This window comes from Protopterus annectens, chromosome 3.part0 (assembly GCF_019279795.1).
Source record: "Protopterus annectens isolate FY-2018-M chromosome 3.part0, PAN1.0, whole genome shotgun sequence".
In the NCBI taxonomy this organism is placed as follows: Eukaryota; Metazoa; Chordata; order Ceratodontiformes; family Protopteridae; genus Protopterus; species Protopterus annectens.
In genome coordinates this window covers 1,682,729,263-1,682,756,697 of record NC_056731.1, presented here as the reverse complement: position 1 = coordinate 1,682,756,697, position 27,435 = coordinate 1,682,729,263, and positions in this window count along the sequence as shown.

The following is a 27,435-nucleotide window of genomic DNA, read 5'->3' as shown; positions in this document are numbered from 1 at the left end:
TATATATATATATATATATATATATATATATATATATATATATATGTGTGTGTGTGTGTGTATATACATTTTTTGCCAAGCCAACCCCTTAAATTGTTATACATTTCATACCCTGTTCCATCTGGGCATGCAACTAAATCTATATTTACTTGCCCTAATACTTTATCTATCTCAATTAAAGAAAGCTCTTTTCCAGTTCTTTATTCTTTTTTTTTCTGTTAACTTTTCTACTGCCCATGTTTTGTCACTACCTTATTCTGTTTCTTTAAACATTTCTTGCATGTATTGCACTACACTATTTGCAATCTTTCCCTGAGTTCTTTCTCGTTCTCCTTTTCCGTTTTTATTTCTCTTATTACACTATCATCTTCCTTTACTAATTTGCTTATGTAACTCATTATTTCTTTTTTCCTTGTAAAAAATATATTTGCTTTTATAACAATTCCTGTATTTTTTCTTGATTTCTTTCATATCATTCTTTTTCATTGTCAAAATACTTAAGTTCTAAATCTTCCGATTCATCATTATACGTTCTTTTATATTTTTCTTTCTCTACTTTTCTCACATCGTATTGCCACTGTAAAAATACAATTTTTTTTATATTTTTCCTTAAATATTGTTCACCATTCAGATCATTTTTTTATAAAATGTTCTCATAGTAATGTGATCTTTCCATAATTATTTCTAATCTCTTTCCTTCTTTATTCCATGCTTTCTCATTTATCCTTTTTATTCCTTTGCCTATTTTTATATATTCCTTATTTTCTTTTATCTCTAGCCATATTGCAAGATGATCAGAAAATCTTGTTTCAACTATCTCCCCTTCTCCTAAAACTAAACCCTACAATACTATAAAATAATCTATTTAAGTTCTATACATACCCCTTTTGCAAGTTCATTAATTTTTGCTCCGAAGTTTTAACTTTCCACATCTTATAATTTCTCACATTTTTCTTATATCATTTCCTTTCTTTTTATGCTTGCTTTTAAATCACAGTTAAAGTCTGCTGTCCTTTAAATATTCATATTTATCACTACATAGTCTAAAATCTGATTAATTAAGCTTTCCCTTTCCTTACAGTTAGTAAAAGCATATAATGTCATAATTTTATATACTTGTTCTTTCTATTTGAAATCTACAATGGTTAATCTTCCCATTTTTGCTAAAGTTACATCTTATATCTTTACTGATTTTCTGCAGAATACTGATACTCCAGAACATTTCCAAATTCCAAATTATCTATCCTCCCTATAGCTTTTTTGTTTGTAATCTTTCTTTATTTGTTAAACATCTTAAATGTGCTAATATAATTGCGTGTACATCACACGTATTACACCACTGCAAAACTTCTATTCTTTCTTACTATATTCTTAATACTATTCACATTTACAGAAAGCACTCTAAAATTTTCATTCTCCCTTTTCCTTAGATTCGTGGTTTCATAAGTTCATAGCTAATTATTAGGCTGGCTTTTTTAACAGGCCGTTGTAAGCCTAACCAATTACCTTCCCAATGGTGAGAATCAAACATGGTATCTTCTGCTTGTGAGTCAGATATCTTAATCATTATACCAAGCAGAAGATACCATGTAGCTGCATGCATTCTTTTTTTTGTCTTGTTCTTACTAGTTGCATATAGTAGCATGTATGTTGATCATCTTATTCTAAAAGTTGTATGTATGTTGTTTATGTAATTCATATTTGGAGGGGCACTGAAACCGGAATCAAATTCCTTGTATGCGTGCATACTTGGCCAATAAATGCAAATTCTGATTTCCTTTCTTTTTCTTGTGTACTTATCCCTTTAAATTTTCTTTTCTGTCATTTACTCTTTTTACCAATAGACTTCTTTTTCCTTTAACTACCTCCCAGTCTATGCCTTCTTCATCACTTATTTCAGAACCTTATTCTATATCCTCTTATTATTATTTTTTTCTCATCTATATTTTCTTTTATTTCTACTGCTTCTAAAATGTCTTCTCTTTGTACATTTTCTTCACTTTCTTTTTCTGTTTCCTTACTGTTATTTTAAGTTTTGAAATCCATTTTAATACAAATGTTTGCATCATGTTCCATTTCCCCACAAATATAACATTTTCCTTTGTCACATTTCTTTTCCACAAAAAAAAAAACAAAGCATGTTTTGGGTTGTCCCGAATATTTTACAACATCTCTATTCCCCTCTACATTTATCATACTAGGAATATGTATATTTTTTTCTCTTTTCAATTTTAACACAATACTACAATGCCAGGCCCCAGTCCATAAACCCATTTTGTCATAAACTTTTGCAACATCCAGTACTTCTTTACATAAAGCTTTCAAATGTCCTTTCAAAGTCTATCTCTCTACCTCTGTTTGTAATTGAACATGAATCTTCTATTTTGTTTCCCTGTTAAATGCTTTTATTACATAAAAACTCCATGGTTTACAATCTTTCTTTTTTCATATTCTCCAAGAAAATTTTCCATCGAAAAATCAGTCTCAAATATGTCTCAAAATGTCTCTTTGTTAATAAGAATAAATGCTCTTACCTCATGTGCTTTTACACCCAAAGGAGCTATTACATTGTCCCACACTTCATACCTGTCTATTTCTTTGTCTTCTTTAGTTTGAATCCTTACTACATACTTCCATTTTTCATTTTCTTCTGTCTTCTTTTCTGCTATTCTGCTTTCTTTTACTTTTGCTGCATATGTCTTTTTTCCATCTCACCACTATTCTGCAGGATTGTCTCTGCATCCTCCATTTGTATGAGGAAACAACTCCTTCAGTTTTTGGCTCAGTCCACAACATCCACAACAATCCACAACATCATTTCTTTAAGCAAATCATCCCACAACCCCCCCCCCCCGACTGGAGGCTTGTAATTATATAATATATATCCATTATTTGCTGACTCATCTCCATCAAACAGATTTCTTTGAAACATTTCTTCAGAATCCTGCACATATTCTCCAGGCTTGATAATTGCTTTCTCCCTCATTTCTTTCACTACTCCATCATCTCCTTCTCTCTCCATTTGCCTCCATGTTTCTCCGGGCTGCTTCTGAGCCTGGAACAGAAACAGGAAGTGCTCCTCCAAAATGGTTTCCACTCACAAGAATAACAATCAGGGAAAGTTCCCCAGTGCTTTGCCAGTTTCCCTTAGTAGTATAGATATCACCTCATGTCTCCCTTGAAAAGGGGCCATAAACCAGGTGGAACTAACCTGGTCAGCAAGGAATAAATAAATAAAATAAATATTGTTAATGACATTGTACATACTATTGTGTACCAGTTGCATTTATTATTTCTACTTTTATGAATTACTATGTGTTAACCTTGCTAGACTTCTGATAAATAATGTGCCAGTATATAACCATTTGCAGAAGAAAGCCCTGCTTATTTATTTGGAAAACAAAAGACATAAAATTGTGCAATTCAAAAGATTTTTTTTTTATTTGCTCTCAGAAAACAGTGGCCTATCTCTATCTGTGCCTGTTCTCAGCTCACAAAAAGAAGGGCAAACAAATGGCATCACATGCAGCAAATGGACTTCAAAGCTGGACATATGAACTCAACATTCTCTCTCTCTGTCTCGCTCTCTGACTCTGTCTGAGAAATTAAAATGCAAAGAAAGTCCCGAAAATGTAATGTTCAGAAATCAGTTTTCTTTCTTTCCTAAAACATATTTTTGTCAAAGAGTAATAAGGCTGGGGGAAAACAGTATTCTCAAAGAGTTATATGTTGGCAGGTAGGTACAGCTCAAGTCAGTTCACAACAGAGAACAAAGATGTGCCAAATTGTCCCTGCTTTTAGTAAATATACTTGCACAGAAACTTGTAGAGAGAGCCAATTATTAAACATTTCTTCAGTCATTCATTCATTACTCAGCATTTTGAGCAGTTCATTCAGTCTGATCAGAGATGCTGAGCTAAGACACAGAACTGCACATCTACAGCTGAATTCTAAAAGAGCCTGTCTTAGTCACAAGACAGGACTGACATACAGTCTACACACCGGTGCAAAACTAAGAGCTTAGATATTCCATCTTGCTGATTGCAGGGTCCTGATCATCTGCTGAAGTGAGAATATCCATTGACAGTAAAAAAGATAGATGTTTGCCCAAGGAGGTACCACTGTGGACTTGCATATAATTATTTTCAGTATTCCGAATTCCTGAAAAACTGGATATAGCATTCAGAACTGCTTCTTTGCTGATCATAATGGACAAAGGACCCTAAAAACAGCTGTTTCCTAACCAGACATTTCTGGCTATTAGATAACTTTTTGGGAGGACTAACAAAAGGTCTCAGACCTTCACTTTTTGGTCTACACCTGAATAATTTAATTGACTTTTTCCTGCCTTGTTCATACTGTGCAGCATTTATAATTATTGTTCATTAAGTTATATTTAATTATTAATAATGCTTTAGTGTAATAAGCTGTATTTTATACAAAGTCAACCCTGTGTATTCAGGTTCCTATCAGATAACCGGACGCATTTTGTCGAATGTGTCTTGGTCGAACTTGAAATGTCGAAAAGGAAAAATGACGAAGCGGCATATAAGCAAATTTTTTCCCTGGGAAAGAAGTCGCTTGGCCGCTTCATCACTTTGCCATTTTCGGCACTGTAGTGCGATCTCAGAGTTGGTATATTTAAGTAGGGGGGCAAAGCCTCCTACTTTATGTAATGTTTTAATGTCTTTTTTTTTTTTTTTTTTTTTTTTGGGAACTGCAAATTGTTTTCCCCTGGGAAAAAAAAATCGCTGTTCTGGTTGTTCAATGTCTTGTGAATTCGAACTTTAGAGTTCGATATAACAACATTCGATCATTTGATCATTCGTTGTTATAATATAGACCCATGTATTTGGGGTCTACCTGATAACACCGACATGCCAAAACACCGACAACAAAATAACCGACATGAAAAATGCAAAAAAAAGAAAGTTCAAAAATACGAAACTTCACATGCCCGACAAACCAAAATCCCGACAATCAACAAAACAAATACCTTTCCCGAAAAACACACACACAAAGTACAGTTGTGTACTTACCATAAATGTAGATGTTCGAGTGTATTCACTGTTGCAGTCATTACAATTGGGTTATCCTGCTGGTAGGCTACCCGCAGTTGGCCTGAATTCCAAAGTCTAGGTCTGGCGTCGGTTGCTGTCGCCTCCTCCCTGATGTCAGTGCGCCAGGGGTATAAAAGATGCAGCTGACACCATTTTCTTCAGTTTTTCTTGCCCCAGATGTCAGGTGCCCCTAAAAGGGTAGGCAAAAATATGTCTATAAAGCATGCATGCCACAAGTAACAAGTTTCCTTCATCTACAAGCAAATACACCACATAGGTTGTAAAAAATAGTGAAGTACAGATATGGTTCAGCAAAGAAAAGGGGGGTAGTGGGTGGGTAACCAGGACTGCAACAGTGAATACACTCAAACATCTACATTTATGGTAGGTACACAATTGGACTATGTTCATCGTGTTTCACTGTTGCAGTCATTACAATTGGGTTGAATCCCAAAGCTAAGGTTGGGAGGCTGGCACTAAATAGAATTAGGAGCAGCTATAAGGCCCTGCAGGACTGCAGTGGCAAAGCCTGCCCTGGATTTGGAGTAGAGTGGTAAGTGATAGTGCTTTGTAAAAATGTGCACTGAACTCCAGGTTGCAGCCTCTAAAATGTCTTTGGTTGGCACTCCTCTGAGGAAGGCTGCTGAAGTGGCTGCTGCTCTGGTTGAATGTGGCCTAATGCCCTTAGGCACTGATTTGCCATGTTGAGAATAGCATAAATGAATGCAGTGACCTATCCACTTGGAAATAGTCTGCTTTGAGATAGCCTTTCCTTGTGATCTTGCAGCATATGCTACCAGTAATTGCTCAGTCTTTCTGAAAGCTTTGGTTCTGTCCAAGTAGAAGCGCAGCTGTCTGTGTATGTCCAAAGAATGCAGAAGTTTCTCACCCTTATTCTGTGGGTTTGGATAAAAGGTAGGCAAATGAATAGTTTGGTTGAGGGCCACACTGGCTACTGCCTTAGGCATAAATGTGGGGTTTGTCCTTAGAGAAACTCTATCTGGATGAAAAATGATAAAAGGTTCCACAGCCATGAGTGCCTGTAGCTCTGAGACTCGTCTTGCAGAGGTTATTGCTAGGAGCAGAGCTGTTTTCCATGATAAAAATTTTATGTCAGCTGTAGCGGCCGGCTCAAAAGGAGGCAGAGTGAGTTTTTCCAAGACATAATTGAGGTCCCATGCAGGTATTGGTGATCTCCTTGGAGGTCATAAGTTTTTGGCTCCTCTGAGGTACTGCCTTAATAAAGGATGAGAAAAAATAGGTGGTTCTGTATTGTAATGAGCTGAAATGGCAGAGGCATGAATCTTAATTGATGAAAAGGATAGGCCTTTGTCCAGCATCTCAGTTAAGTATTGTAAAATCTGAGGGATATTTGGAACAGTCATGTTAATTTCTTGTGCCTGGTTCCAAGCACAGAATCTCAGATTTTCTGGCACTGGGCCTCCTGGCTTCCAAAATAACATCCATCACCGCTTTAGAGAGAGGTGTGTTTTGAAAAGCTACATTATCTGCCATGCTGCCAGATTTAAGGTCCTGAGTTGGCTGTGTAGGATCTGATTGCTTTTTTGGGTCAGTAAGTGGGGAATTTGAGGTAATGCCCATGCTGGGCATTGAGTCAAGTTCCTGAGGATTGGGTACCAGTGCTGGCGGGCCAGTCTGGGGCAATCAATATAATTTTTGGCTTCTCTTGCCTGATCTTTAGGAGTACCTTGGGGAGGAGAGGCAGTGGGGGAAAGGCATATACTGTTAAGTTATTCAGGCTGAAAGATAGAGCATCCACTTTCCATGCTTGCTTGTGATAAATCCTTTTGCAGAATCTCTGTAGTTGGCAGTTGTGAGGGGAGGCAAATAGATCTATATCCGGGCATCCCCATTTCCTTGTTGTCATGCTGAAGACTTGTGGATCCAATTTCCACTTGTGGGGATCTATGAGGTTTCTGCTTAGTTTGTCTGCCAGAGTATTTATCCTTCCTGGCAGGAATTGTGCTTGCAGATGTACCTGATAAGTCAATGCTGTGTCCCACAAAGTCATGGCTAGTCTGCAAAGGGGGTAGGAATGTGTGCCTCCCTGCTTGTTTATGTACCACATAACTGTAGTATTGTCCGTCCTTATCAGTAGTTGTCCTGGATGAAGTAGGTCCTTGAAGGCTGTCAGGGCATTTTGAACAGCTAGCATCTCTTTTTGGTTGATATGTAGATGCATTTGGTTTGCAGACCATGAGCCCTGAATACATCTTCCTGCCATGTGGGCCCTCCAGGCATAATCCGATGCATCTGTTGTCAATGTCTGCCTGGCTGGGGGTATGGTGAATGGATGCCCCTTGTTGTGGTGACAGGCCTTTGTCCACCATCGAAACTCCTGTTGCAGGCAGGGAATGAGTGTAATTATTGTTTCCAGGCTGTGGCAATGTTAAGTCCAAACACTTTTTAGATACCATTGTAATTTCCTCATATGCAGTCTTGCATATGGAATTAGCAGAATGCAGGATGCCATGAAGCCCAAAGCCTGCAGAATTTTTCTTGCAGTTAACAGGGTGTTTGTTGCCAACTTTTTGAAATAAGTAGTCAGTTGCCTTTGTTTGTCTGGCGTGAGATAAGCCATCTGGGCAGTTGTATTTAAGCTTGCACCCAGGAATATTATCTCTTGAGAGGGTGCAAGTTTTGATTTATTTTCGTTTACTGTGTACCCTAGGCATGTTAATAACCTTTTTATAAATGCTAGATGCTGTAGTAGTATGTCCTTGTTCTCTGCTTGAATAAGGCAGTCGTCCAAGTAAGGATATATTTGTATTCCTTTGTCTGCAAAAAGTAATTACTGGTGCCAGGCATTTTGTGAAGACCCTGGGTGCAGTAGATAAGCCAAAGGGCAGTGCAGAGAATTGGTAGCGCATTGAGCCAGCTATGAATCTGAGGTATCTTCTGCATGATTGTCTGATTGGAACATGCAGGTATGCCTCTTTTAGGTCTAAAGTTACAAGCCAAGCCTTCTTGCCCAGCATGGGCAGAAGCTGCTGCAGAGTCAACATTTTGAATTTTGGAATATCCAGGTATGTGTTTAGAATAGATAGGTCCAGTATTGGCCTCCATGCTTTGTCCTTTCTGGGCACCAAGAAAAGTCTTGAGTAAAATCCTTGTCCCTGCTCTTGCTGTGGTACTTGCTGAATGGCCCTCATGTCCATGATGGATGAAACTTGTTTTTGTGCCTCTGCCCATTGATTTTTTGGCAGGTCCGGCATACCGTTTGCTCTTGGCATGGTGTGAAAGTGGAACCTGTAACCTTGTGACACTATGTTCAAGACCCATTTGTCCTGGGTGATTTGGGGCCAGTTTTGAGAAAAAAGTGCTAGTTTTCTCCCTAAAGGAGCAGCCAGAAGATAAGTGCTTGGTGCTGGCAAGGGGAAGTCATTGGGACTGCTTTCTGTATGGCTGTGATTTGTCTTCTCCACTTTTGGAGGTAGAAGCACCCCATTGTTTAGGCCTGTATGAGCCTTGGGGATGAGATCTGCTTCTAGGGCATCTGTATCTGCCTCTTTGTGGCCTGTCTGGCACTGGAAAGGACCAATTCTTTGTAGGCCAGTGTCTGCTAAATCTTGGAGGCTGTACCTGTAAGAAATCCTTGACTGTTTGCATAGATTTGGCTTTGTCCTCCATTTTCTTGAACACCTCTTCTGCTTTAACACCAAACAAGGTATCATGCTTTAATGGAGCATCTAATAATTTTGCTTTAACACGATCAGGCAGATTCTGTTCCTTTAACCAAGCATGCCTCCTAATGACAGAACCCATAACAGCGGCTCTGCAGGAGGCCTCCAAAGAATCAAAACCACAATGTAAGGTATGCTTTCCAACTTGTTCAGCTGCATGCAATAAATCCTGCATTTCTTTATTTTCTGCACATTCATAATTTGTCAACGTTTTCTGTTTAAGCAGTGACATAATGTATTGCTGATATTTAAGCATGTGAAACTGACAATTTAAAGCCCTTATAGCCGAGGTAGCAGAAGTGCAAATCTTTTTTCCCCATCTGTCCAGTGCCCTGGAATCTCTGTCAGAGGGGGTAGGGTTTTTTGCAGTGGAAGCCTTGACCCCCTTGGCACCCTGAGTGATAGTTTCTGGGTTAGCAGCAGGGGTTTTAAAAAGAAATTTGTGGGAGTCTGGGACCCTGTAGTATCTGTCTGACTTGACAGAGGCTGGAGGTAAGGAGTCAGGAGTCAGACTGGACTCTGAAAATACATCATCTACAATGTCTAGCACAAGTGGAATAGCCAGGGCCCTGTGCTGAGGCAGTAAAAGAAAGTCTCTGAGCCTTTTCTTAGATTCTAAATAATCTTGGCTCTCCCAGTGGAAATGCTCCCTCATGGTATGCAGTGTTTCCCCAAAAGAATAATCCTCAGGAGGAGAAGCTTAGGGGATAGATTCTTCAGCATCAGAATCCTCATAAGGAGGAACAGAGTATTCCTGATCAGAAGAGGAATCTGATGAAATGGAAACCTGATCTGAAGATTCATATTCTACCTCTTGCCTAGGCCTCCTGTCAGGAGGGGGATGAGAACCCCTGATCAAAGAAATTAGGTCTTCGGCCATTTTGAGCATCTGTTTTTTAGGCATAGAGGCCTGTCCATGGGGCTGTTGTACTTGTTTCTTTGTCTTTAAAGCTGCTTTAGTCTTTGCCTTTGTAGCTGAAGTAGTTTTAACATATAATTGTGAAGGTCTGAAAACGACCTCAGAAGCCGATGCCTGCTCAGCGGCTTCAGACCCATCTGAGGGAATGGTTTCCGAAGGTCCAATACCTTGAGTTTCTGTAGGCCTAGTTGTCTCCATGTGGGAGTCGGTATCAGCCTGCGGCTCTAAAGTAGCGGTCGTCAGGGGCTGCAAAAGCGCCTCACTGAGAACCGGCGAACCGGCGACTGGCCTAGAAGAAGCCTTGTCGTCAGTTTTGGACCTTGGATGCCTGTCCTCTTTTCCCTTGCGTTTTTTGTAAATTCCGGTAGTCAGCTGTTCTGACGGCATTATATAATTAAATCTTCTGTCAAAGTAATGAAATGCAAAATTGTACCGACGCTTAACAGTGTGTTGGTTAAATCTAGCACAAAACCGACAGCTAGCAACGTCGTGGTCAGGGCCTAGGCAAGGAATGCAGTAAGAATGAAAATCCTTATGAGGTATTTGCTTCCCACAAGAAATACAATTATTAACTTTTTCTGACATCAGTCTAGAGCAAGAAAAAAGTTTCCCCAATGGGGTACTTAGCTTTTAATGAAGACTTCGGATCTGAAATTTGAGCTTGAAAATCTCAGGAGTCGGCCGACCGGCACATGCGAACTGCTTTTGCTTCGGGCACCGCGTGGCAAGAAAGACTGAAGAAAATGGTGTTGACTGCATCTTTTATAGCCTTGGCGCACTGACATCAGGGAGGAGGCGACAGCAACCAACGCCAGACCTAGACTTTGGAATTCAGGCTGACTGCGGGTAGCCTGCCAGCAGGATAACCCAATTGTAATGACTGCAACAGTGAAACACGATGAACATCACAAGCACACCAAAAACCTTACAAACCTACACTAAACCTTACATACACAACTATCTATGCACTAACCTTAACCCAAACCCTAACCCTAAGGTCTGTCACTATCGCACACTTACCTTACCCGCACCCTAACCCTAACTCACTTAATCCGCCCCTAACCCTCAAGTCCATCACTATCACACACTTACCTTATCCACACCCTAACCCTAACTCACTTAACCCGCCCCAAACCTAAAATCCGTCACTATCGCACACTTACCTGACCCGCACCCTACCCTAATGTCCATCACTATCATGCACTTACCTTACCCACACCCTGACTCTAACGTCTGTCCCTATCGCACTCTTACCTTAATATGTCGGTGTTCTCAGTGTCGGAATTCTCAACTGTCGGTCTTCTCCGTTGTCAATCGTCTGGTGTCGGTGTTCTCGTTGTCGGCATTGTGGAATTTCGACATTTTCAGGTAGACCCGTATTCTAGCTGTTGTAATTCTTTCTTCAGTATCAATATAGAACAACAGATCTGGAAAAGGATAAATATGTGCTGAACTCAATGAATGTTTGTTCTCAGTCTTTACTGCAACTACCAAATGTATAGCTAATAATAGAAATATGATTTTCCTACCTAATTATTCTGAAATACCCAAAGATGTTAATAGCAGGGTGGCTATTCTATTTTGGGATTCTCTATTGTGTCATTACTCAGCTGAAAGAACCAAGCTGTTCTTATTGACCATAATGTGCTTCCTATTCACTTTAGACTCTCTTGAGAACAAATCTAGCCCTTACAAGGCTATTGAACCATGGGGATCATTAGAAGGCTAGCTTTACATGCCAATGGTAATTTTTTTTAACCCTTACATTTTGCTTATGCATAACCTAGCACTTACAGAACAAAAATATGTTGGGACATGACATGTTGTCCTTTTCCATAAGGGACATAAGTGCTAAGCCTGGGGTGAATTTATGGTTTCATATCCAGCTATTCAAATTTCATTTGAATAGATTGAGAAAAATGCTTTGGGTTATGCAGAGTGAAAAATGGTTTTACAATGACATAAATCTCTGTGATATATGGATCCTGTTTATATTGCAAAAGCGATTGTGATCCCTTGATTAGCTGTTTGTACCACCACCAGATTTGTGAATGAGTAAAAGGTCTAACATAATTGTGTCTGTTGAGGGTCTAGAAGCTAGTCAGAAGTCATCTCCAAGTAGACTGAATATCAAGAAGCAAAGCATTGGCATGGTCTGCATAGCCTTCATGACTTAGGTCCCTGATTTTTTTAATAAGAAGTGTTGTGGTCATACCAATAGTACCAAGTGTTTGGACAGATACACGCCAAAAGGGGCATTATATTCATTGTTGGGCTGATGGCTGACTGTAGTGGAACAATTACATTCCTGGATCTGTTTGCCATTCCTTTAGACATAAGCTATGCAATGAAAAATGACAGTCCACTGTTAATATAGGCTCCTAGATCTCTAACTATAGGATTAGCCTTCAGGGGTGTGTTGTTGGTGCAATATTTACAAGGATGGATGGTCCTTCTTGTCAACGTTTACCTTTACACATTTCTTGTCATTTAGTTTTATTCCATGGCTTTGACACCAACTATCTGCTTGGGAAAGGCCCACTTGGAGGATCTTGATGTCCTCTGGGGAGTTTATAATGGCACCAATTTTACAGTATCTGCAAACTTTGTCAGCCATAGATCATGAACATCGGATTTTTTATTTTCAAGCATTCTTATTAACATCCACAACTGACACTTAATTCAATATTTCCATCACATTTACATCTTATCGATCCTAAGCAGCCCTTGTGCATGGTTCTATAGACATATTCTTTGTCTAAAATATAATTTAGTATGACAATATCTTATTTTACTTACAAGGAGTAACATTTGATTGGAGCTCTGAGAAGTAAATGCCAAACAGGAGTGCCCAAGGACTGAACCTTGAGCTACACCACTAGTGACAGGTCTTTTGAAGGAGGTATGGCTGCTCATCCAAATTTTCTGGGTTATATTTTTGAGTTAAATAAGTGCTTACATTTATCCTAGAGAGTTACTGTTGATGCCTGAATCTGGGATAGTGTCAAATAGCTTTGGAAGGTTTAGCTATGTGGTGTGCACTGATTTGCCTTAATTTGTTGCTTTTGTAACTTTCCCAAAGAAGTCACCCAGGTTAAGTAGGCAGGATCTCTGAGTTTCCATGACAAATCCAAACTGGCTTGGGTCCAAAGTTTATAAGTTGCCTATATCCATAACGATCCTTTCCATAGCCTTACACATGAGACTGGACGGGCATGTGCGTTTATAAATCTCCGGGTCAGCTTATTCCTCACCATTGCACAAGCCTGTTTGGAGACTGATATTGAACAGTCTCTGCAGGGAATCTTACAAGTCATGTTTCTGTCTGACCATGGAAGTACTGTTTTTGGCCTTGGATAGTACCTTAAGGACTTTTTCTTGGAAGATTTGAGGGGGAGGTGTAGACGCAGGATGTGACCTGGGACTTTAGGAGTGGAGATAAAGTTTGAGATAAATTAGCCTCCCACTAGATGTCTTTAGCTTCTGAATCCAAGCATGTTATAAGCATGTTAAATCATTTATTATTAGCTCTATGCAGTGCTGTGTATTGTTTCTGAGGTTTCCAACTTAATTAAATAAATATCAGTTTTCAAGTAATTCTTGTACTCTGCTGTTATTTGGTTTGGCATCATCAGAAGATCTGACCACACATGTCTTGTAAGATTTAGAATATGCATTGTGTAGAACAGATACATAAAAAGACCCAGCAGGAACAATGCCAACTATCCTTTACAAGCCCTTTAATGAGCTGTAATGATCACCAGCTTGAATTTGCCATTCCTCACCCTGCAACCATTCCCCAGTCTACTTACTTAGAAATAAGTTTATTCCGTGTTTCTCAACTTTTTCTGATAACACTTTGTGTATAACATCATCAGAGGATTGGAGGAAATCAAGATATATGTCATTTTACCAAAGACTTAATTCCATCCCAATCACTAGGTCATTGAGAAGTATATAGATTGTCAGGGCGTACAAACAGATATTATGTGAACTGATTCTTCTCTGTTATTTGTAGTCTGTCCAAGGCGTCTTTTGAGTTTCCCAAAGCAGCTCAACAAATCAAATGTCCTAGAATGTTTAAGCTCTGTTCTATATCATTTTCCCATCTGACCCATAGCTTACCTCTTAAGCTATACTAGGACAAAGAATGACAATAACCTGCTTTTGTGCTGTTAGCTGACAGATATCATAGTTCTTGATATTGTCTATTCCCAGTGCCATCCTTAAACTCCATTTTCAAAGATTTCTTTGTAGAGGTAGAAGATGCATTGTAGTTGGAAAGTCTCATGGAGCTTGAAGATGTTGCATGCCTCCCTTGGACATTATATACTTTAAGGTCAATAGGATCATAGGAGATTACTAAGCTATTGACCTGGAGGTCATTTTAATCCTAGCCATTTCAACTAAACATAATACAGTAGAGGTACTAGTCAATACCCAAGACTGCATTTAGTGATGATTGCCTCTTCCAGGAGGGTTGTGGGTGCCATCCCCAGTAAGAATTTACAGTTCCCCATCCATTCATCCAGGTTTTTCTTGAACAGTGTCATAGAGGTGCTCTGTTTCACATGAATTGGTAGCCAGTTCCAAAGACATGCAGTCACTGGGAGATAAATCTGTCCCTCCAGCATGTCCGATTTAAGTTGCAGGCCATATTTAAGTCCCTGGAACAGGTAGCCCTAGGCCCATTTGATTTACAAATATGCAGTAAGTTCATTAGGTTTGGGTCTTGGGTTGCTCCTGTAGGCCAGGCATAAGTCCCCCCTAAGAAGTCTATATGATTCGGAGAATAGTGACATTGATTTTAGTCACTCCATGTAAGGCACATGCTTGAGGCCCTTGATCTTCTTTGTTAGAAACCTCTGAGGTCTCTCCAATTGTTGTAGGTGCATAGTACAGTACATAACAAATGTTGCATTCTACTCAATTATGGGCCGGATAAGTGCTGAATATAGGGGAGTTATAACTTCTTTTGCTATCAAGGCAATGCCTTATCAAGTGAGCTATGTGAAAAGCTTTCCTTACAATGGTAGACACATGGTGGTTGAAGTTAAGGTCATGGTCAACCTGTGATCCCAGGTCCCTTACCACTTAATGGGTACTTAGGGTATGATTATTGATTTGATAATGTGAAGGGACATTGTTTGTGCTGAAGGGAATGATGATGAATTTCTTTGCATTCAGTTTAAGATTGTGACTAATACACCAGTTGATGGTCTGTGTGAGACCATCCTGGAGTATACTGACATAATTTGGGGATTCAATGATTGCACCTAGTTTCCAGTCGTCTGCAAACTTGGTCAGCCGCAACCCTTTAGTTTTGACCTGAATGTCTGAGAAGTATATACCAAACAGTAGGGGGCCCAGCACAGATCCCTGTAGCACCCCACTAGTAACAGGTCCGCTGGTTGATGTGGAGTCATCCACTTTGACAGTGTGTGTGCAGTTTGTGAGCCAGTTGGCAACCTATCTTACAATGAAGGGGGTTACATTCAGTTTGCTAGGTTTATAGGTAATGCCTGCATGTGGGATTGTGTCAATAGCCTTTGCCAAGTTGAGGTATGCTGTATGCACAGATTTGCCCTCATCTCTGGCCTTGGTCACACTTTCAAAGAAATCCACCAGATTTAACAGGCAGGATCTAACCTTCACGGAGCCAGATTGGGTGGGATCCAGGTTTTGAGGTCACCTATGTCTTTATTTTTGAGGTCCGTAATGATATGTTTCTTGGCCTTACAGACAAGGCTGGTCAGACTTATGGATCTATAATTCCCCGGGTCTGTTGCTAGGCCACCTTTGTGGAAGGGAATAACTATAGCTGTTCTCCATTCTCCAGGAACAAAGCCTGTGGTTAGGCTATGATTGAAAAGAGTACTTAGTGGTGATGCTAGTTCATGTTTTAGCCTGTTTAGAAGATAGCCTGGGAGGTCAGCTGGTCCCATAAATGCTGTGTTCTTTGCCTTAGACAGGGATTTGAGCACCTGCTCTTCAGATACATAAGGTGGGAGTGGGGTAACTTTGGGGGAGGGTTTCCTTGTACGTTAGGAGGGGATAAGGGAGTGGAATTTTCACCAAACCTATCAACTACTAGGTTCTCTTTCTCTGTGTGGTCAGTGTGTAAGATACCATTGGCCATCAGTTCTGCACATACTAGGGTCCTACCCTTTAGGTTGCGTACATAGCTATAAAAGGTCTTATGGTTATCCTTGAGAGTACTTGATAGGTTTCTATCAAAGGAGCTCTTGGAGGATTTGACAAATTGCCTTATTTGCCTGTTAAGGCTGAGGAGGTTGCTTTAATTAAAATTAAAGTACGTTTGTGAATGCTAAAAAAGAAAATCAATGTGAATGCTGATGAATGATACTGTGAAAGTAAAAGTGGGATAAGGGTGGTTAAACAATGGAGATGCTGGTTGAAACAATAGTGGAGAAGAAGAAATTAATATTCCAGAGCAGAGCCGGATTCAGCATTAGGTGAGCAAAGCAGTTGCCTAGGGACCACTGGCTGGGAGGAGACCCTTGTTGGCTGGGAGGCAGCCTGCTGGCGGGAGGACTGTCACATTAAAGTATGTGTGTTTTTTTAAGGGTGTTCTCCTTTAAGAAGGCCTTCTGCATCAAGTCCCACACTACTGCTGCATTTGTGCATGTCATCATCACACAGACCTATTGTTTGCAGCTTCTCTTCCACATTTTGTGCACAAAATTTGAAAGAAGATGTTCCTGTACAGACCTGTTGTGTGCATGTGGAATTTGTGCTGCTTCCATGGATGGACAAGTAAGGGGCATGTGTGTGTGTGTGTGTGTGTGTGTGTGTGTGTGTGTGTGTGTGTGTGTGTGTGTGTGCGTGTGTGTGCGTGTGTGTGTGTGTGTGTGTGTGTGTGTGTGTGTGTGTGTGTGTGTGTGTGTGTCCCTCCACAATTTGCTTATTTTTGACAAGAATTAAGTATAAATGTGGCATGCCTATCAACAGACAGTATAGTTTGCCATGTTGGATTGCTAAATTGGAGTCTTTGCTGTCTTGCAGTTAGTCTAACTCTATCTCCTTCTTCTCCCATAGCATCATTTCTATTTCCATCTATCCATGGATCAGGGGGTTTAATCAGCGCTGCACCATACTGCATTTAAACCAGAGCTAGAGAAAGACTATGAAATAAACTTCAGCACATAAACACTTTCTATAGCTTGGTTTCTTCCAATATTTTATACCGCACTGATGTGGTTGGTATAGTTGTTGGTATATTCAGTCACACACACACACACACACACACACACACACACACACACACACACACACACACACACACACACACACCAAAATATCAAAGCAACTACACATTCACCAAGTATCTCCTTAACCCAATAGGAGCATATCATGCAAAGTCTACTTATCACTTTACAATATACCCCATGATTAACTATGCCACAACTTATAACATCAAAATCAAATTAATATATCACAACCCCCCCCCCCCCCAGTTAGAGATAGCAGGTGATTAGTAATTCTCTCAGGCACAAACCCTGTACCATAGTTACAGGAAGCAAAAACCTGAATCCTGTACTCCAACTACCAAGCTACTATCAGCTGATTTTTTCAAGGAATTGCATTCTGGGTGCATTTTTCAAGGAACTGAATTTCAGGTGCATTTTCAAGGAATTGAGTTTCAGGTACATTTTCAAGGAATTGTGAGCTTCAAGGGAAGAGAAGTTTACTGCTGGTCATGCTAAGTCTGTTTACAGTGTGCAACTACTTTGTTTAGCAAATGGTATTACTATTGTTCTACAAAGTTGAAAAGCACTGATGATACTGTGCTGTACTTTAAGGGCGGGTAGGGTGCTGCAATCCTGAGTATGTCCTCTTTTGGATGAGATGCCTTGTAGCTATGAACATGTTATCAGTTTGCCATCCAGCTTACTATTTTTTTTAATGTAACATAGGCAACTTATTCTTCAAGGGCAGCAGGCACTCAATTTGTAGATGAAACACTGAAATATAAAGTTGTTTACTAGCAGTAACCTCTTAGTTACAGATCTCTTTAAAGTGGAACTATTCCAATGACTTTTACTTCTGCAGAAATTGTGAACATTGACTGATAGTGGTAGATTGTAATGACAGAAGTTTGAGTGGCCTTTCATGGTTGAAATGTTCTGAACTGGCAGTATTGTCATTATTAGTTCATACATTTTGCTTCATTGTTTACTGGAAAAATGTTCAAAACTACAGATTTAAAACACACTCTAACAAGTGGTGCTGTATTATACAAGGAATATAATTTAATACAGTCAAGAAGGTGACTCAAAGAACACTTGTAAATATACATGGTCCTAAAAATATGTGCAAGGGTCTTGTGGTTTGAAAACAGCCGAAAGGTAAACTTAATCTGCCATTGGCTAGATGCATTTTATGAATGTGAGTTTCACTGCTGTTTCAATGAATGAGAGTTTCAAAGGCAGAGAATTTTTAATGCTAAGCCTGTTTTCATTATGAGACTGTATTGCTTTGTTTAGCAAATGTCTCTCAGTGTATGTGCTATAAAATTTGAAATAAATATTTTAAGTTGCAGTCAAATATCTGTAATCATTGTAGAAATAAAGCAAAAAAAAGTATGCACACTTAGAGGCTTGAGTGTTTATGGTAACTGGGGAGAAATAGTCAAGTAATGGGACACAGAAACAGCTGCAGGGGGGCTATGTATGGTGGTATGGTGGGCTGTGTATGGGTGGCCCTGATCAATTGCCTTCCCTAGGGCCCCTTTTGACCAGAAGCTGGTTGTGTTCCAGAGGATGGCCAGTGACTGCAGCATGAGTTGTACAATGTTAAAGAAGTGAATGAAGTAGACAACCACAAAGCAGAAAGAAGTAAAGTTGAGTCTTTGAGGCACATTTGGATTATTGTATAAAAACGTGTACTGCTTGAAATGCATGATACTAAGATTCATTGAAACCTGAAGTTTGTCATGATGCTTTTTCAGTAACAGGTTGCTGTAGTATGAAATAAATTGATAAACACAGGTGGTCAGGTGGAATATCTGCAACATAAGTTTATTGCAATGAAAGAAAAGTCTAAAAGAAGAATTTGAGACTGACTGGCTTTTTTGAAGGAGAAAAGAGATTGACTTTATTAGATTTTGGGAAAATAAAGATGATGCAGTCGAGAGATTTTATTAAATTGTCATTTATTTTTGCTCCACTTTTCCTCCACTGCCTATTAATCATAAGCGCCTTGGCCAACTGCCTCATTCATTCCCCCATCACAGAGGTTGAGGGTCAACCAGGAGATGCAATTATTACTTCAACCATCAGGGGTGTTCCAGGATTTTTCTTTTAAGTCCTACTCCCTGTGACTCACCCAGTGATGTTCCATAGATGGTGCAACCAATAACATCAGTATGTCACCTTCTTTACTTGTGGAGGATGTCCCTGTGTGATTTTTCCTCTGACCAAGGAAATCAACACACATATGTCATGGAGTACATGCATTCCATCCCTCTAAAGATGGGCATGTCATTCTTCCCGCCTCTACCATCAAGCACCTATGCCACTAGTTGAACTTAGGCTGCCTGGGTCATAGTCATGGCATTATCCCTCTACACCAGTGGCTTGGGTGATTTTGGTACAAATTGCATCTACATACACTTGCCTTTGGTGCAGATGGCTGTGGGTTCTAGTCCCATACCAGGTAGCTTGATTACTGACACTGCAGTGCATCATAAAAAGGGTAATACATGCACTCCTGACTATGTCACGCTTCCGATGAGATGTTAAACTGAAGCCCCATCTGCTTGAGCTGGTGGTAACTCAGGTGAATGAAAAAAAGATTTCAAGGAAAGAATAGGGGAACTTCCTCTATGTCCTGGACAAATTTCACCTAATAATGTAAATACCACCCTGGGTCTCTCATGAAAAAAGGCTACTTGCCCAGTGGGAATTACGCAGTCAACAAAGAATAATTAAAATAAAAAACATATGAGAAGGAACAAGTATTGTGGAAGATGTGGCAACCAGGAAAGAGTCTCTTGTAACTGGAAAGACGCTGACTGGGAATCATGGTAATTTAAATATAATGCTTTAAAGGAGGCTGCAGTTTATGGATGCTACTAAAAAGTGTAAGAGATATAATTTAAAATATGTTTTTATTTTCTTGGCTATGTTAAAAGTTTATTTGCCAAAAAGTGGTGAGATTTCTGTGTGAACTAAAGATTCAAAGACATGACTTGCCCTGCAGTCATCTCAAGAGACAGTAAAGACTGATTATATGAGACTGATAAATCTTGGTGCGTCTTCCAGCTTGGTGGACATTAAGGATGAGTGGGAGTACGCAGTAAAAAAAAGTAATTAAATGTAGATGGTTCAGCAGAATTATTGGAAATAAAGGGCACATTAATTTGAAGTGTGACCCCACAGAACTGTTAGTTGTTATATATTCAATGCTATGGGGGCAGTCTATTCAGGATGACATTTCATTTTTTCTGTATAAACAGAGAAACAGCATAACTGATATTTCCAATTAGGAAGGGTAATTTCTGAATTATTTTAATTTGTGGCTACTGATGATCCATAAAGCTAAGTGGCACAGAATCTTAGGTGCATTTGAAGTTTGTTTGGTTATTTTCTAAGTGTTGGATACAGTTCCTTGGTCCCTGGTGATTTATGAACCAAATCTTTACCTATTAGCGGCATCAGGGAATACTTCTGAGATATTTTTCAGTTCTTAAAGTTGGTCTGCTAGTAGGTATTTCATGATACTTGATATAATGTTTTTATTTTTTATTTGTAAGTTTAATTTTATATACACATATTTTGTCTATTTATTGTGACATTTAACAAGTGTGCAACATGTTAAGATTTTAATAGAGTTGTTAATAATGATAGGGTTAACATTATGAAAAAGGAAGAAACTGTATTAAGATGTTGCTATTTAAACATTAGAAAGAGACAGCGTAATTATATCATGGTTAATATTTCAAAGAGAAAGGAAGCAGTAATTGCATTGCAACTATTAAGCATTATATATTGTTGTGTGTTATTATAGAGGGTTATAAGTGCATCACTGATTATAACCTGATTATTAGTTAGTATTATTTTCAAATTTCAAATATTAGACCTCTTGTGTTTGTTTCATAATAGTCCACATTATTAATATAATATCCACTTGTGAAAATAGTGAATGTTTAAACAGGTATATTTTAAATCTAGGAAGAAATGAGAGGGAATCAAAAACACTCCTGTTTATAGAGGAGGACAGAATCTAGGGTAAATAAAAGATATTTTTATGGAGGTAAAATATATAAAGTTTGTTATAACAGTATTGTTACATGGGTGAATAAGGGAGAAGAAAACTGATTAAATTAACAATAACAAGTTTAGATTTCCAAATTGCAAATTAAGAGAGTTAAAATAAGACTGCATACAGTTAGGATTTATTTACTGTTAGAATAGAACAATAAGAGAAATGTTTGAAATTAAGCTTTGAGAGGAAAAATTGTGCCTGAAATATTGATTGGGGATATTTTTGAAGTCATTTGTGCTTATGTGCCACAAAGTCAAATTAAAACAAGTTAAAACTGAAAAAAAGCATAGAATGACTAATAGTTTGTTATTTTTTTACTAACTGCTGTGATAAGTGAATGGATCATGCCTGGTTTACCTGTTAGGTTTATGGGTGGCATACTAGGCGAATGGTTGACAGTGACAGGGGTGTACTATCTTTGTACTATAGAATGAGTTAGTGGTCTGAAAGATTCCTGCTTAGACATTTAATGTACACGGTTAATGAGCTGTATTTAGTTAGTACTTAATTTTTGAGAGAGTGGTAAAGAAGGCCATAAAACTAAATACATTATAGTGTATATGTACTGAAATGAAGATACTTTGAGGCTTATACAGGAAGTATTATATTTGGGAGATTAGAGTGGTGAGGAGGTAGGAGGTTTTATAGCATTATATTGTTTATGAGCAATATGTCAGGCATGTATACTTTGATGCTGATAAAGGGTTAAGAAGACGGATGAAAAACATTGCGAGCATTGCAAAAAGCAAAAAGGGGAGTTTGAAATAAAGAGAATGGGATGTAAAGTATTTCAGAAACGTATGAAGATCCTTAATGGTATTACATGTTTATGGAATAAATAAGTAGGATGAGAAAGAGAATTGTTTTAAAATGACTGGTTTTAACAATATACATTTTTTGTTCCTGTAGTTATGGATTTAAGACGTAATTGCTATAATTAAGTAAATAAACAAGCTGATCTTTTACTTTATGAGTAAATGCCTTACAGAGGAGAATTCAAGTATAAAAATGAATTAAACTTATGGTATATCTGATTATCATCTTAATAATTCCAAAACAATTTTCATACCTAAGAACCCCTTAGATAGGTCTAATCCACATAATTATAGACCTTCAATTTTAGCTGAAAGATTGAAAAAAATCATGCCTCACATAATCTGCCTGGAACAAACAGGTGTCATGACGAATAGACAAACGTGGGACGATACCCTAACACTAGATGCTATGGTGCATCTTAGCAGAAAAAACTATACCCCATATATATGGGCTAATACTTGATGCCTGTAAGGCTTTTGATAGGGTGAATTGGAAATTCTTATTTACAACCATGTCTCATTTCAATATCCTTAAAAGCCTTATCAACACTATTGAAAACCTGTTCAGCAAAACTTATACCTATCTTTATATTAATAAGACCCTTTCTAAACCCATCCAAATACAGAATGGAATGAGACAAGGATGACCCCTGTCGCCATATCTTTTTAACCTCTACCTTGAGCCCCTACTTCTCTCAATATCCCAAATCACATTTCACTCTATCCCTAAAACTTTAAATATCAAGACAAGCCTATCGGTTTATGCAGATGATCTAAACATCTATTTTGAACGCCCCATTTCAGACATTAGGAGATTAGCTGATATAATAGACTCTTTTTTCTGGAGTTTCAAACTATCTAGGTATACAGTTTGACCATACATCTCAGTCTATGTAACTGAATAACCTCTTGAAGGTATGAACGGGTAATTTACATGACTTACATAGGTGGCAACAACTACATTTATCTCCCCCTGTCCAAAGCTGCAATTATATGGATGAATGTCCTACCTAAGTTACTTTATCAATTTAATACTTTAAATCTAACCATTCCAAATACTTTTTTTCAAAGGACTAACAAAGAGTTGGCTAAGTTCATATAGTTCCCTAAGGTGACTAGAATAAGTTATCAGAAATGATGCCTTCCTAAACTAAAAGGTGGTCTAAGCTTGCCTGGCTTTCGTCTTTATTACTTGATAATATGTGCAAGTAGGGTTATACAAATCTCCACTTTCTCTCAGGTAGATAAAGTATGGTTACCTAAATGGATCAAACTCTGGCATAGACATGTGATTAGCATCAATATTAACCCTATAGCCTTGCCTTTCTTATCACTTAAAAGCCTGAATTATAGTCTCATTCATATCACCATGAAGCAAAGGGTTAAAGACTCCCAGAATCTAATAAAGTTCATGGAGTTAGAGAATACTTTATTACAACCAATACATATGAAGCCTAATATTAGGATAGATAACAAAATGATTAATTTACTTGAGTACCCTTTAATAAGAAATTGTACCGTTTGGGATATATATATCGACACAAGGAGAAATCACTGATTGAACTTAAGGAAGAGCTAAAACGCGGTTATAAGTACACTATCATCCTTCGTCAAATTAGAGAACTCCTAACATCAGTAGTGACAGATGAACCGAATGCTGAAAATAATATCTCTGCTACTTTGGAAATCATAAAATCAGATAAAGAAGATGTGGTAATATGATTATTCTTTGTGATTTTTATGATAAGATGTGTATAACTGCTGATGTATATAAACATTGTTATTTTAAATACCGAAGTTTTGTTGATGATAATAAAGTGTTCTTAATGTGCAGTGTGATTAATCAGGGTCAGTAAAGGAGATTACTTGCACGGGTGTTGGGGCGTCATAAATCAATGATGATATTATATTCTATTTTTGTGGTGAAGCTCAGTGCATGTTATTAACAGTTGTAACTTATTACACTTTTTTAGTATTCAGCTCCCAGAAGACTGCTTTTTTTTTTTTTTTTATTCTCAACTTTGGGTTAAGGAGGCACCAGTTTGTGAAATTGCCAAAGGTCCCAGATGACCTACTTGTGCAACTGCCTGATACTGCAGTCTGACATGATCTTTTTTTCATTATATGAGCTGCCTGCATCATGGCCCAACAATATCACACAAATGGCCTGCACCACACGTGAATGGCTACAGCTATGGGACCCCTGTTCCCTGTTTTTTAACCCTTAGTGGAGAATTGCTACATGTATGGGTCTATATTATAAACATGAAAGCTCAAAATAGCAAATACACATAAAGGTCGATGTACCAAAAGAGCGAAATACGTAATTGGCGAAAATGAAAACACCGAAAGTATTTGCTTGGCCAGTAGGGCAATCATGGGGATGAGTAAATATATCCTTTTCCCCACTGTAGTGCAGTCTCAGAGTTGATATTTGTAAGTAGGGTAGGTGTGGGGGGCTCAGCCCCCTACATGGGGGGTTCAGGGGGACTTGCCCCCCTGCAAAAGTGTGTAAATTTAATTTTATTTAGTTAGTTTGAGCTTACCTGCATGGTGCTGTTGATTGCCGAAATATGTTTGGTGTTTTCATTTTCGCCGATTAAGTATTTCGCTCTTTTTGTACATAGACCTTTATATGTTGATGTAGATGTATTTGCTATTTAGAGCTTTCATGTTTATAATATAGACCCACATGTATTACCAATATACTTAAACGCTCTTTGATATCACCCACCCTGCTGATGACATACACTATCATTCACAAGCAGCATGGCTATAGTCCACTGATGTGAGGTCCTTTACCTTTATAGGTGCACAACACAACATGAGGCTGAGGCATAAGGTGAATCACCCCAAAGAATTTCACTAAAACCCTTATGATAGGCCTCACATAAAATGGTACACATAAAATACCAGTACAGGTGCTTAATTTACCCTCATCCCAGAACACCATGCTGTGGTGCTTTACACCACAATACATCACATCTCACTTATTTGTCATAGGGTTTTATTAACCAAAAGCAAAAATACAAAGCCACATTTTAAAATGAATTCCCTACCCCAACAAGGAACAATGGGGAGAGGGGATCACTTGACATGTAATTTCTCACTTTCTCCCACCCCCCCATCACTAAGAGAACATCACAACAGACTGAATGCATTTTGAAATGCATGGTCACTCTCATGTCCATTAGAGGCACAAATGTTAAAAGACACTCTGCCAGCCTTTGTAACCACAACTGCAGAGGTACATTTGGAATATAACAATCTCTCTAAACTATCACAGAAGAAGGCAATACACTTCCAACTGCTGGTCTTTGTTTGTGTTCTGTGTTTGTAAATCTGCCCCCACTACCTTTCCTATACCCTCTTTCCTACACATAATTTTGCCTTGTTTCTTCCTCTCTCTACCCGTCTTAAAAAAAAAGTATAAAAGGGTATATGGGTCCCTATCGGATTACTGAAGTTTCAAAACTTCAACCATTATATTGCTGAGACCATATGATTGAAGTTTTGAAGCTTCGAAACTAAACTAAAAAAAAAAATTTTTTTTTTACATTTTTGCAGGAAGGCGAGCCACCCCTGCACCCCCACATTCCCTTGCTAATTAAATATACCAACTCCAAGATCACACTACAGTAACGAAAATGGTAAATTTCCCATTTGAATAGGGACCCTCATATACATGTGTGTATATATATATATATATATATATATATATATATATATATATATATATATATATGTCATACCACCCAACCATACCAAATTACTCAGTTTTTACGGAGTTTTGGGGTCCAAATAATGGGGTGCCATGATTCCTGAGTGCACCCCTTCATTTCCGATTTTTTTAATTTTTTACTTTTTCGTTTTGACGTCATCACATGTGTGATGACATCAGCTCCACCAGCCTGTTGGAATTGAGTTCAAGGACTCACATGCATGTATTTCCGGCTGGCTGTTTGAGCATGGAAATGAACATTATTTTTGGTGCTGCTGGTGGAGTTATCCGTATTTTGATGGTGGAGTTATGGAGTTTTATCTGGTGGAGTTATCCAGAGCATTAGTTTGCAGAGTATTTGTCATCTGCTTAAGGTATTTCATATCGTAGTGGCTGGGCTGTATTTAATCTGCTTAAGGTATTTCTTATCTGGAGCATTGCTGCTTAAAGGCTGGGCTGTGTTTAATCTGCTTAAGGTATTGGTTATCCAGAGCGAGCTGTGTTTAATCTGCTTAAGGTATTATCCAGAGTGTTGCTACTTAATGGCTGGGCTTAAGCTATTTCTTATTTGGAGCATTGCTGCTTAATGGCTGAGCTGTTTAAGGTGTGTGTGTGTGTGTGTGTGTGTGTGTGTGTGTGTGTGTGTGTGTGTGTGTGTGTGTGTAAATGCCCCCAAGGAAATACACCTGGTGGCTAGAAGTACTCAGGCTCAAACCATGTACATTGGGTATAGGTAAAAAGGGCCTAAAGTCTCTAGCCACCACCACTTGTGAATTTATGCCTCATATTTTTGTTCTATTCCTCATTAAATCTGTCTTTTTTCAGGATTTTTGTGGCAAATCACTGAAGGATTAAATTCACTAAATAATGACAGGCATTTGAATTTCAGACTTCATATTCTTCAGAAAATAAATGGTAACACAAAACCTTTTATTCTAGCAATTTTCTAAGTTTATAAGATCAGTATTTGAAATTTGTCCCTATTTTGGGGCTGTATTCCCCCATTATTGGCTTTGTCCAGGTTTTTTGTGCTCAGGTGTTGAGAGTTATGGTGAGAAGTGAAAACTGAATCCTGTATTTCCCCATTATTATCTTTGTCCAGGTTTTTTGTGCTAACAAGTTGACAGGCTGAGCTATGGTGAGAAGTGAGAACTGAATTCAGTAAATGATAGCCATTTAATTTTCAGTCTTCCTGTCTTTCAGGAAACTGCTGATTTGGCATAGTGGTATGTTGCTCTGACTGTAGTGCACAGGGTCCTGGGTCCAAGGCTTGGCAGTGAAGTGCATGGTGGTAACACATTTTATTCTAGCAACTTTCCAAAATTATGCAAGCAATGTTTAAAATATGTCCCTGATTTTTGGCCTTTTGCCCCCATCTCCCAAAAAAAAAAAAAAAAAAAAAAAAAAACTGGATATGGGTTTCAATGCTGTTTCAATGAATGAGAGTTTCAAGGGCAGAGAAGTTTTAATGCCAAGTTCATTTTCATTGTGAGACAGTATTGCTTTGTTTAGCAGATATCTATTAGTGTTTCTGCATTGTGCTATAAAATGTAAAAATAAAATCCAAATAATCATAGTAGAATAAAGCAGTATGCACAAATTAGTGTCTATGGTAAATGGGGAAAAATAGCCAGGTAATGGGACATTGGAATGACTGCAGGTGGACTCTGGTGCCATATTTTGGTGTTCTGTTCTTCAGTTTGCGTTTGAAAGTTAGTATCCCACAATTTCATCGGAGTGGGTGGGGTTACGTAATTATGTATGCAAATGTTATGCTAATCAGCATACAGATTTGTACCTATTTTTCATGAGCCTTGTCCAGATTTTTCATGTTTCCAGGTTGAGAGCTATGACCATACCTCTCAAATGTACAGATTTTGCAGAATGTCCAAATTTTTGCCTCATATTTGCTGTCCATTTTTCATAA